Raw genomic sequence first — 10,795 nt, 5'->3', positions numbered from 1 at the left:
CGTACGTTAAACACAAACTCAACTGAAGTCAAAAGTATCCCGAGAAAACCCACGGATGGGGTGTTATCTATCATAAAGTTAATTGGCCGGGGATGGAATCTGGGATCCCATGCACTAGACGTAAGCGTTCTACCATTGAACCACCGTGCCACCATTTTGAAAAATGGACACGACATAGGATTTGTGACATAAAGGATTACTAAGGAAGGAGTTTTGGAAATTCAACGAGAAAGGGCAGAAAGGGAAGTGTGCCAATTAACATATTACAATGTCCATTTTTCCGAATCTCTGAAAGTTAGAAGCATGAAATTTGATATATGGACTAATCATGTAAAATAATTAGACATGTCTTTCAGTTATATTTTTTTCATATTTGACTAGGAGGAAAAATAATGATTCGGAAGGAAAAGGGGTGGGGATCAATTATTAGGGTCTATAATAAGATGGAGATATCTTAAAATCTCTTAAAATTGGAGATATGAAATTGGGTATTTGGAGTTTTCACTTAAAATAATATATAACGTTTATTTCATATTTGATCTTAAAAAAAGAGTTCCGTCGTGGATTTGTAAGTGGTTAACGTCCTTGACTCTCGCTTGGGTGGGCTAGGTTCGGTTCCCGGCGAGAGCTTACGCATCTTGTTCTGATCCCACGTTAAGCTGTACGTTCCAAGTCTCACATAGCCTCGCTGCTGAAAGGGACACCAAACTCAAAATCAAATTAAATCAAAAAATGGAAAAAGGGAGAGGGGGAGAATAAGGGTTGGAGATTATAATTATTACAATAAGAGCCCATAACGCGGAATCTTTCAAGGTCGGAGACATGAAACTTAGTATTTATTTAGACTTCTCATTTAGAAACACTAAAAACACATGTTTTAGGTTTTCTTGATATTTGACCTGGAAAGGAAGAAAAGGGGGTCGAAAGACAAGAAATAGGGATTGTAATTATTGAAATAAGATATCCGTATCACAGAATCCCTTAAGTTTGAACATGAACTTCGAGAGACTAAGCTAAGAAGGTGGCTAAGCAGTTACCGTATGCGTCTTTGGCGTAGGAGATCCAAGTTCGATTCTCGGCGGGAGCTCATGTGGTTCGGATTCCACGTTAATCAGTAGGTCCACGTCTCATATAGCCTCGCTGCTAAACGGGACGTTAAACTCAACAGCAACAACATGATCTTTGAGGTTAGGACTTTTCATCTACAATAATTAAAAATGTGTTTTTAGCGTCTTTAGGTGCCTGACCTAGAATAAAAAGAATAAAGAGTGAAATACTTCCCTAAGATGCCTATACGAGACATAATTTTGTGCGACAATTCGAATTCAGACAAGATGCAGAGGAAAACACAAAATATTGCTCCTAGTCACACATGGGAGCATTTACCAGTGGCCTATATTGTAGCAACGAAATACAGTGGTAGGAGTATTTAATCAAAGCAATTATAAAATAGAAAATATAACTTGAACGGCAAATTTTTACTTTGACTCCAACTGTGACTTCTGTTAAGAATTATACTATAAGTACAAGGGCCACAATGTTACTATAGGATGTTAAGAATTATACTATAAGTACAAGGGCCACAATGTTACTATACGAAGTTAAGAATTATACTATAAGTACAAGGGCCACAATGTTACTAAACCTATAAGAACCGATTAAACTCACAGTTGGAGTCAAAGTAAAGACTTGCCACTTGAACTAACTCGGAAAGCTAAAAATACTGGCAACCTTGCGACGCACACAAACTTCGTTGACGGGCAGTTCATTCAGTCACGGAACAGACTTCTGGGAGACCACAACATGTAAGGGACGTGTTAACGAGCAGATTGCAAGCAGCGAATGTAAGTACATTTTACCTTTCTGTTTGGTCAACTTTTCTGTGACGTGTGTCTAAATTATGTGTTCTATATACAACAATACTTGGAATATAAGGCAGTCTGTGAGATGACCATATTCTTCCATTAGACCCCACTAGTTCGACGATGTTTCGGAACATAATGTATAAGCTTGAAATGTAATTTTATATTTTATGTTTTCGCAATCGCATAAAACCCTTCTCGCTAACATTTTTGGCTTAAGACCGGGGTCAACACGGAAGTAATGTCGATTGTTCGAATCACTCTGGATTAAGTTAAAGATCGTCTCGTGTAAGAAACCGTGTTGAAAAGTTCCAATAGCAACCACCCAACCACATTGAAGTAAACGAAAACAACTAGAATAAACACTTGTATACTCAGGGGTAAAAGTGAGGGGGAACGTCGTCATCCCTCTTACAGAAAATATCCCTGTTTATAAAAAAATACAATGGGCAAAGATGGGCAAGGGGTACGGCGTGACGTCATGCGTCCCCCTACTTTTAGGATCCACTTTTATGCCTGTGCATAATAAGAAAAACTTTCGAATGGAACTCCTTTCTCTAACAACCAATAAATAAATAAACAGTGTATTATTATTATTATTAATAATAATAATAATAATAATAATACTTAGAATCATTATAATTATAGGCCTAATAATGGCACGGTGGCTTAGTTTTAGAACGCTCTATGCTATCTTATTTTAGGTCAACATATTGGCGTTAATAATATATTGATTTCTTTCTTCAGAAAGTTTAGTGTTACTAGCTTAGAAAGCGTGCATTAATGAAGAAGTTGAGTTGTGTTCCAAGGTGCAAATTCACTTTAGGAGGGCTTTACCGTTTTGCATATAAACTAGAGATGCAAGGGCTCAAAAAAACGGCTTAAAAAAACTGCTTTTTTCTGCTTCGCTTTTTTGCTTGGGAAATTTTGGGCTTTTTTCAAAATTCTGCTTTAAATTGTTAAAGCAGATTTTGTTTCGCTTCTCTATAACACCAAAAGTCATTTAATTAGTGGTTGATGCCGATAATAATATAAAACATCGAAAATAAACTATGAATTTCGAAAAGATATTTCAAACAATTTTACTTCTCAACATATTTACATTATGAATTCCAAAGGATTAACCAATGTATATAATAAGATTTTTTTTAACCTCCTATATACAAAAGTAAGCAGGGCTGGCAAGAACCATGGTTGTTTTTGAAAATGCCAAAAACCTGTTTTTTGGGGGGAGTTTAAACTAGTTTTTTTTGTTTAAACCAGTTTTTTTTTTTTTTTGTTTAAATATTTTGCTTTATGTGTTTATATTACACATTGACAAATAAGTTCGTTTCGCCTTGGTGTTATTATGCAACAACGGGGTTATGCTGGGAGAGGTCACGTAAGCTTAAAGAAGTCCGGTCAGTGAATTTCTTAAATTGGGAAACTCCCGCTCTAGCCATCGGGAAAATCCCGTCATTACTCTAAATGTAAAACAATAACGAAAAATCCTGTTATTGCTTTGCATGTAAAATTTAAGGGTCAACGTATCATAATAAGTACGCTAAAACTGAGGTATTAAATTACAAATTTAGTACGTACATATTGAAAGTCCAATCCAAGCTAATGGTGGAAGCTATGTAGGCAATCGATAAATTTTGCCAATTTCTATCAATATATTTAAGCAATCATGGCTTCTTTATAAAACAACAGGCATTCAGAAATGCAGAAATATACATTTTGGTTTCGCTTCGTATGTTCAGGCTTAACATCCTTACGTAATACCGAGGCTATCAAGGGGAAGACTTTCGCTTAAAGTGACATGCGAACCGCTACTTTGTTTACGCATGAAAAATGGGTTGTGGTTCGACCGAGAATTGAACATATGACACCTTGATTAGAAGGTGAAAAGGAAATAAAACTAATGCAGATGGTTTGATGTATGGACACGTCACCATGAAGTTCACACGATTCGCATTTTTCGTTATTATTATTTTTTTTTGGTTTAAACCAGTTGTTTATTTAAAAAAAAAAAAAAAAAAACAGCTGGTGTAAACCAGCCAACTCTAAAAATAAATACTTCTTTCAAAAAAAAAAAAAATACACAAATAACTAGCAAAATTCTATGTAGTATTTTTACTTCAAAATATTCCACACCCTCTTTTTGGAACAAAATAAAATTAAAATAAAACAAAAGAAATACTTAGATTTATATGATACACTTAAAGGCTGCACATCTAGAGCTTTTGGTTCTGTATATTGAAATTCTACAGTTTTATATAACCATCATGGTTTACTCAGTCCTCATGTTTTTTGAATTTTTAACAAGAGGGATTCAACATATGAAGGGTGTGAGGCAAGAACATGGTAATCCACAATTTTACTATTTTAAGAAATTTAAGATTTTCTGCTGCACAATCCATTTTGAAAGGCGAAAAGCTGATTTTTCACATAAGACTATACATGAAGGATTAAACAAAGCGGTATGCGTTGCTGTCTATCTGGTGCTGCATAACTCAGCAATTGAAAATTTGTTGGTTACCATGTGGTTGGCTCACACCCTTCATATCATTACGGAACTTCCCACCCTCCTCCACTACCATCAACCCCCCCCACACACACACAAAAAAAAAAAAGACTACGGAATATATTTAAGTTAAGATAAATACAACTGCACAACAAACATGACTGAGTGGAGCTTTTGCGCTTCTATCGGGAAGTCCGGGATTCAACCTAGCATTCGGCCATTCTGACAAAGCTTTTCTTCATTCCATCTGTGAAGTAGAAATAGTGCGTGTACTGTGAGTTGGCCGACTTCCTTTCTTATTGTTTTTAAATCGTTATTATTACTAATTACCAGCAGTGACGGTTTGGCGAAGGTTAGGGGGGCGGTCTTTCAGACTGAAGCCTGTTCCCCAAAATTACGGAATGTCTAAAACAAACTAAATATTTATCAGGGGCGGATCCAGGGGGGGGGCGATCGCCCCCCCCCCCAGAAGGGAAAACTTTCCTATTTTATATATATAAATAATACCCATCCCAAAGTTTGGAGCCCTTAAAAGTAGCAGTATAACAACCCACCGCTCCCCCCAGAAGTTGGTCCTGGATCCGCCCCTGATATCTATTAGTTATGCCTTTACTCATAAACTTTAAGCTCCCGTCAAATAAAAATTATGAATGTTTAGAAAAACTAAACATTAGTAAGAAAAACTCCTCCGAAAATACTTTTCTAAATCCGTCACTGATTCTCAGTATAAAATGATCTTCAAGGTTGTATCTGGAAGATTATCGCTAAATATATAAACGAAACGAAATATTAGTTATGCCTGTACTCATAAACTTAGTACTCATAAGCTAGAGTACTAAGCTCTTAGAAATGAAACACGGATGACAAACTAAAATGATCTAGAGAAGAAAAAAATGTCGATAACTCAAAAGTTAAAATAGAGTTAAATAGCCTCTAAAATTGCTCTCAAATACCACATTCTTCATGTTAGCTTTAATTCGTAAAACATGTGCTCCATCCATCTTGATGGTGAATTTCAGAGCGAAATGTGGCATTTAGGTCATGGAATTCTTATCTGACTATAGAATATACTATAAGAAAGCTATTTAGATAGAAAAATCATGAAAATGAAAAAAGCCAAAATTTCCAAAATTCTCATTTTTTTCCCAAAAGAGCCGGCTTTTTATGTAAAAAAAAATCCATTCAAAAAAGCCGGCTTTTTTGTATCTCTAATATAAACACAGTGGGTGATATCAATAAAACGGAGAAGTTACTCATTATTCCCAATTTTGTAGTAGTTACTGGCATTGGTATCAATAAAAAGAGAACTTAGCACTACTCGTCTCGTCTGATCTCGGAGAAGCCCCGCCCTTTTGAAGTAACCACACCTCTATTCTCGAGCCGAGTAACTACTCCGCGTTTGATATCAATAAAAATCAAAGACTCCTCTGTGATGCTAGTAGCTTCTCCGAATTTATGGAGCAAGTTAAATAGGTGACTCCGTGTTAAATATAGCAGAGTATATGATTGTTTTGCTACGTAGAAAAACTTATAAAGTGCATAGAAATGTTGTAAATGGAGATTACAAAAAAAAAAAAAAAACATTATAGGTGCATGAAAGAAAATGTAGTAGAGTGGTGAGCACTTTTTTTTTTTTTTTTTTTTTTTTAATAAAGGAGAATCAACCTAAATTTGGGGTGGTGCACTACGTAATGAGGAAAAGATGCGGGTTTTCTTGCGTTACGTGAGTGATCCTGGATTCCAGGTCGGAATGTCAGGGGATTCTGGTGTGGCTCAGAGTACTGTGTCTATGACTACTACAAGTGGATGCGATTATTGCGATGTCTGAAAATTGGTTGTTTCCGGAAGTGTGCGTACTATAAAAACAGCAAAGGCAGAGTGGTAAGAACAATATACATTTCCGGATGCTATCGGAGCACTTGACTATACACACATGGCAATAAAGAAACCTAGTACTTTGGAGACAAATACGCTAATAGGAAGAGCTCCTTCGTAGCTAAGCGGTTAGCGTACATGCTTTTGGCATGAGAGACCCGTGTTCGATTCCCGGCGGGAGCTCATGTGGTTCTGATTCCACGTTTATCAGTGGATCCCGTCTCATATAGCCTCGCTACTGAAAAGGACGTTAAACTCAAAATCAACTCAACTCAACGTTTATATGAAGGGTGTATACATGAGAATGTATTTTTTTTATATACCTTGCCGGACACGTATGGTGTGGAAAACGAAATCGGATGGACGTGCTTTATGATGTGAGTGGCTGGACTTTTTTTTAAAAAAAAAAAGGAAACAAAGGGGCTAAGTGTCTGATTTCATTCTTAAAGCCAAACAATCTACAATGGCCTTGGACAACACGTGATATGCGCTTGTCGTGTTAATCTTGATATTGTTGGATTCGAACTTTCTTCTTTCCCGTTTTATCTTTTATATATATATATATATATATATATATATATATATATATATATATATATATATATATATATATATATATATATATATATATATATTCTTGCTCGAATATTAAAGATTCTCTTTTGGATTTGTCTCTCAGTCGTAGATGTATTTGATATTTCGTTGCATTTCACTGTACTTCAAAGCTTCGGCTTTCCTTCGTTTACTTTCTGGTAACTGTGACTTTGAAAGTACCACTGGAAACTCTTTTATAATATCCACAAATGCACTTTGATTGAAGCTGTCGTTACTACTTGTCCCTTCCATGGCGTTTAGGATACTGCGCCATAAGTTACCCACAATGAAATGACCGCCCGACAGATGGGAGAAATTAGTAATTACTCCTTTTTATTGATATGACTCAGTGCTACGCGCAGAGGAAACGTGAGTAAACGTTCATAAATCTGGAGCAGTCTGAACCTGAGTAGTGGCTTGTTTTATTGATACGAAATTGAGGGACAAGATTACTCCAGGTGTAGTTACTCCGATTCTCGAGTAGGACTTCTCAGGAGTAGTTACTTATTTTTATTGATATCACCCAGTGTCTGGATATATACCATAAAAACTACAGTGCAAATAACAGAGTCCGCCTTATGCAGAGTCGTTTTTACGTATGATTAGCGTCATACTAAAAGCCTGACTACTGCAGGAAACATATGTTAGTCGAACTTTTTAGTATGACACTAATCACGAGTCAGAACGACTCTGCATAAGGCCCAGTATGTTTAGCAGAAGGTGTCCAGCAGCACGTAATAAACACAAAATTTACAGGAAAAGTGGATGATGCAAGTACTTAGACGTAACATAACGTAACAAAATCTAACCTAACCTAACTTGAGCTAACATAAACTATTGTGTATTTCAGATGTAAAGCATCACGGGCAGTAGCCAATGCTGCGCGATATTTCGCGCGGTGTTGCCGGATTGCGGACTCCCCTTTCCCTTCTCGCTCTTCCACAAGCTGAGATTATGACACATAAATTTGCAACATTATTCACAATGTAACAATATTATTCCAGCAATATCTGGAATTTTAACTGTGCATCCTAAAAGTATATATAGCAACTAAATTACTTACCTGTTATCTACTCCAGTGGAACTGCTAAAGGCTCGTCTTCCCCACTACTTTCACTATCGTCTATGTCAGTTAATATTTCGTCATTGTCTGAATCTGAGTCTTGTAAATTTACTATTATGGGTTCCAAAATTTCGTCACGTCCTATTTCTTTCATGAAGTCATCTTCTTGTAATTTGTCCGTGTGTTGTACACAAGATTGCCAGTCGTTTTGCGTTACGCTATCAATTTCTTCGTTTATCAGTCTTTCAACGTCTGTCAACTTGAATGTCTTATTTCTTGTTGCAACTCCTCTCTTTACTTGAGCCCATATAAGCTCGATTGGGTTGTAGTGACAATGATAGGGTGGTAACCTTACTATTTCGTGTCCGTTTTCGTTTGCCAGTTGGTCTAGTTCGTACATTTTAGATTGGTTTTTGAACGGCATTACGCGCTGCAATAGCTCAACCTTAGTTTCTGTTGCCGAAAATTCAACACCTTTTTGGTGTAGCCATTCAACAATGGCATCTTTTCTAGTTGATGAATTTGGAATTTTATTTGTGACGACTGAATGATATGGGGCATTATCCATTATTATAATGCTACCCTCCTCTAAATAATTTAGAAATCGGTTCAAAAACCAATCCTTAAATGTAGCACTTGTCATTTCTTCGTGATAGTCGGAAGTTGATTTAGACCGAAATATCCACTTACTTTCAGGTATAAATCCAGTTTTTGCAGATCCCACATGACAGACAATAAGTCTGCTTCCTTTTCCCGGAGGCACCTTTAATCCACCGTTTTTTGTGGAATCTTGCCAAACTGACTTATGCGAATGATTTTGATTTACCCAAGTCTCGTCCAAGTAAAATATTGGTCTTGTGTCGCCAGAAGTCCGAATTTCATGCATCTTCCGAAGAAATTTTAGTCTTGCCGCCACAATATCATTCCTCTCCATTAAAAACTTACGTCCATCGGTTGTTTTCTTATACCTGAAACCTAAAGCCCGGAGTATTCTGTAAGTGGATGACTTGGAACCTGTAAAGGAAATCTTACTTTTCAAAGCATTTGTGATTTTTTGCAAAGTCGGAAATTCGCCTTGGTCATAAAAGTCAAAAACAGTCCTGCGTACTACGTCCTTGTCAAAGTCATTAAGGTTTGTGAGCCTTTTGGGAGGTCCTTTGTGTTTTCTAGGAGATAGAAAAACTGGAATATTACTGGGAGGCATCTTTCTTGCCTCCACGCAGATTCGTGACACTGTGGCTCGATTTATCCCGCAAGCTTGTGCTGTTAGGCTTTGACACTTTTTAAAGTTAAGTTTCTTTCTTTCTTCTTCTGATGAGTATTTCTTAAAAAAATTGTAAATACAAAAAATAATTCTCCGAGCTTGACTTCGAAGCACTTCTTTTTTAGAAAATCCCGCACTTGCACTCGGTTTACTAAAAGACATTGTATATTTTAGTTTTCGGAGAACAAACGAACTACCAGGAAAGAAAGCAACCCAGATACTGATGAATTCTGTTTATGCTAGAAGAGAAATTGCGTTCCTACACGAATAGCCCCTCTGTTCCTTATCAGTTTTCATAACAAATAACACTCTTGGGGCTTGGTCTAGGTCTCACGAAAACAATCCGTCTGAAAGCAAGTCCATATGATCGAGTTTGTTTTGGGTTACGATAATTTACGACACCATTCAGACGCTTGGTGCTTTTGAATCCCTGCTTGAGGGGAAAAGAGGGAATAAGTGGTCGCATATATGTAACGTAGTGAAACGTGAAAGAAAAAATAAACAAAACATACTGCTTTTCTTTCTGTCGAATAAGGAAGAATCTATCTGGAAGTGAACTTCAAACCAATACTACGAACTTCCCGTACTTTGTTCTCGCTCGCTTACTACTCTCAAGGGTGTAGCCACCGGGGAAAAGGGGGCCCTGTCTTTCCAAATTATTTCCAACCCCGAAATGAGGTTTGTTTGGTATATCTTATATATAAAAGAGAACGTACAAATCCTTTGTTAGCTCATCACGCTAATACGGCTGAACCAATTTCTTTCATTTTTGGGGGGTTATTAAGATTTGGACCCTAGATGGTTTTTATCATATCACTTTAATTTTCAATTACCAGTGTCTTGAGATAATTGACCATTCAAGTGTCCATAACGTACAAATCCTTTGTTAGCTCATCATAGCTAAATCTAACCGTATTTATATGCAACCCACATGACCGTGTCACTCGGCGGGTTAACATAAATGACAGGCGATATAATGTTAACATTTACTCCAATCTTCTATGGTTTTTATCATATCACTTGAAAGCGAAAAAGTAAAAATTATCTAAGTAACAAAGTTTATTGCGTTCCGGGGTGACCCCAGCGAAGCGGGGTGAACGCTGCTAGTGTTTAATAAACTTATTTAATAGTTAATGTAAATGAGGGACGTTTATGATAAAACATGAAAATTAAAAAAGAAAACATCATCAGTACGGTTTTTGTACCTAATTAAAACAGCTAAAATTAATCATATGCTTTACATTCTCATTTCCCTTTCTGTGTGAAGTCTCTATATTATTGCATAATAATAGGGCCTATCTGAGTTGGTATTTTTTTTTTCAAGTTTTTTTTTTTCCTTTACTATTTTAACCCACATAAACACAAAGTCAGATAAACAGATTGCCAAAAACAGCATTTGTTTTCTTATGAATAGCTTATTGATTCATCTTTTACAATCCGGGTTTTAACTTCAGTACTGTCAAGATCCGTCTCTTGATAAGGTAGCATTGTGAAAATATAATATGTGTATTGTATGTATGGTGAATTAAAATGCTTTCATGTTGTGAAAGAGGTAATTTGTTCTGCTTTTAATATGTGAAAAGTTTGCCTCCCATTGTAAGTAATGTACCCCTAGAACAACCTGCTGGTTA

The 10,795-nt window shown here is 36.4% G+C and overlaps 1 protein-coding gene across 3 annotated transcripts in view; it reads left to right on the top strand.

Moving 5' to 3' along the window:
• Positions 1 to 1,686: 1,686 nt before the first annotated feature.
• The window catches only part of LOC145690799 (uncharacterized), a 169,902-nt gene continuing 160,793 nt past the window's right edge, over positions 1,687 to 10,795 (top strand). For 2 of the 3 annotated variants that reach the window (XM_081766089.1, XM_081766088.1), the window contains exon 1: positions 1,687 to 1,844. The gene's annotated coding sequence lies outside the window, so the exon portion shown is untranslated. The remainder of the gene's footprint in view (positions 1,845 to 10,795) is intronic. The other variant, XM_081766090.1, reaches the window with a different exon arrangement.

Source organism: Thermobia domestica, chromosome 7, assembly GCF_964235325.1.
Source record: "Thermobia domestica chromosome 7, izTheDome1.hap1.1, whole genome shotgun sequence".
NCBI classification, from domain to species: Eukaryota; Metazoa; Arthropoda; class Insecta; order Zygentoma; family Lepismatidae; genus Thermobia; species Thermobia domestica.
Note: the sequence above shows the minus strand (reverse complement) of the source record. Positions and strands in the feature narration are given on the sequence as shown.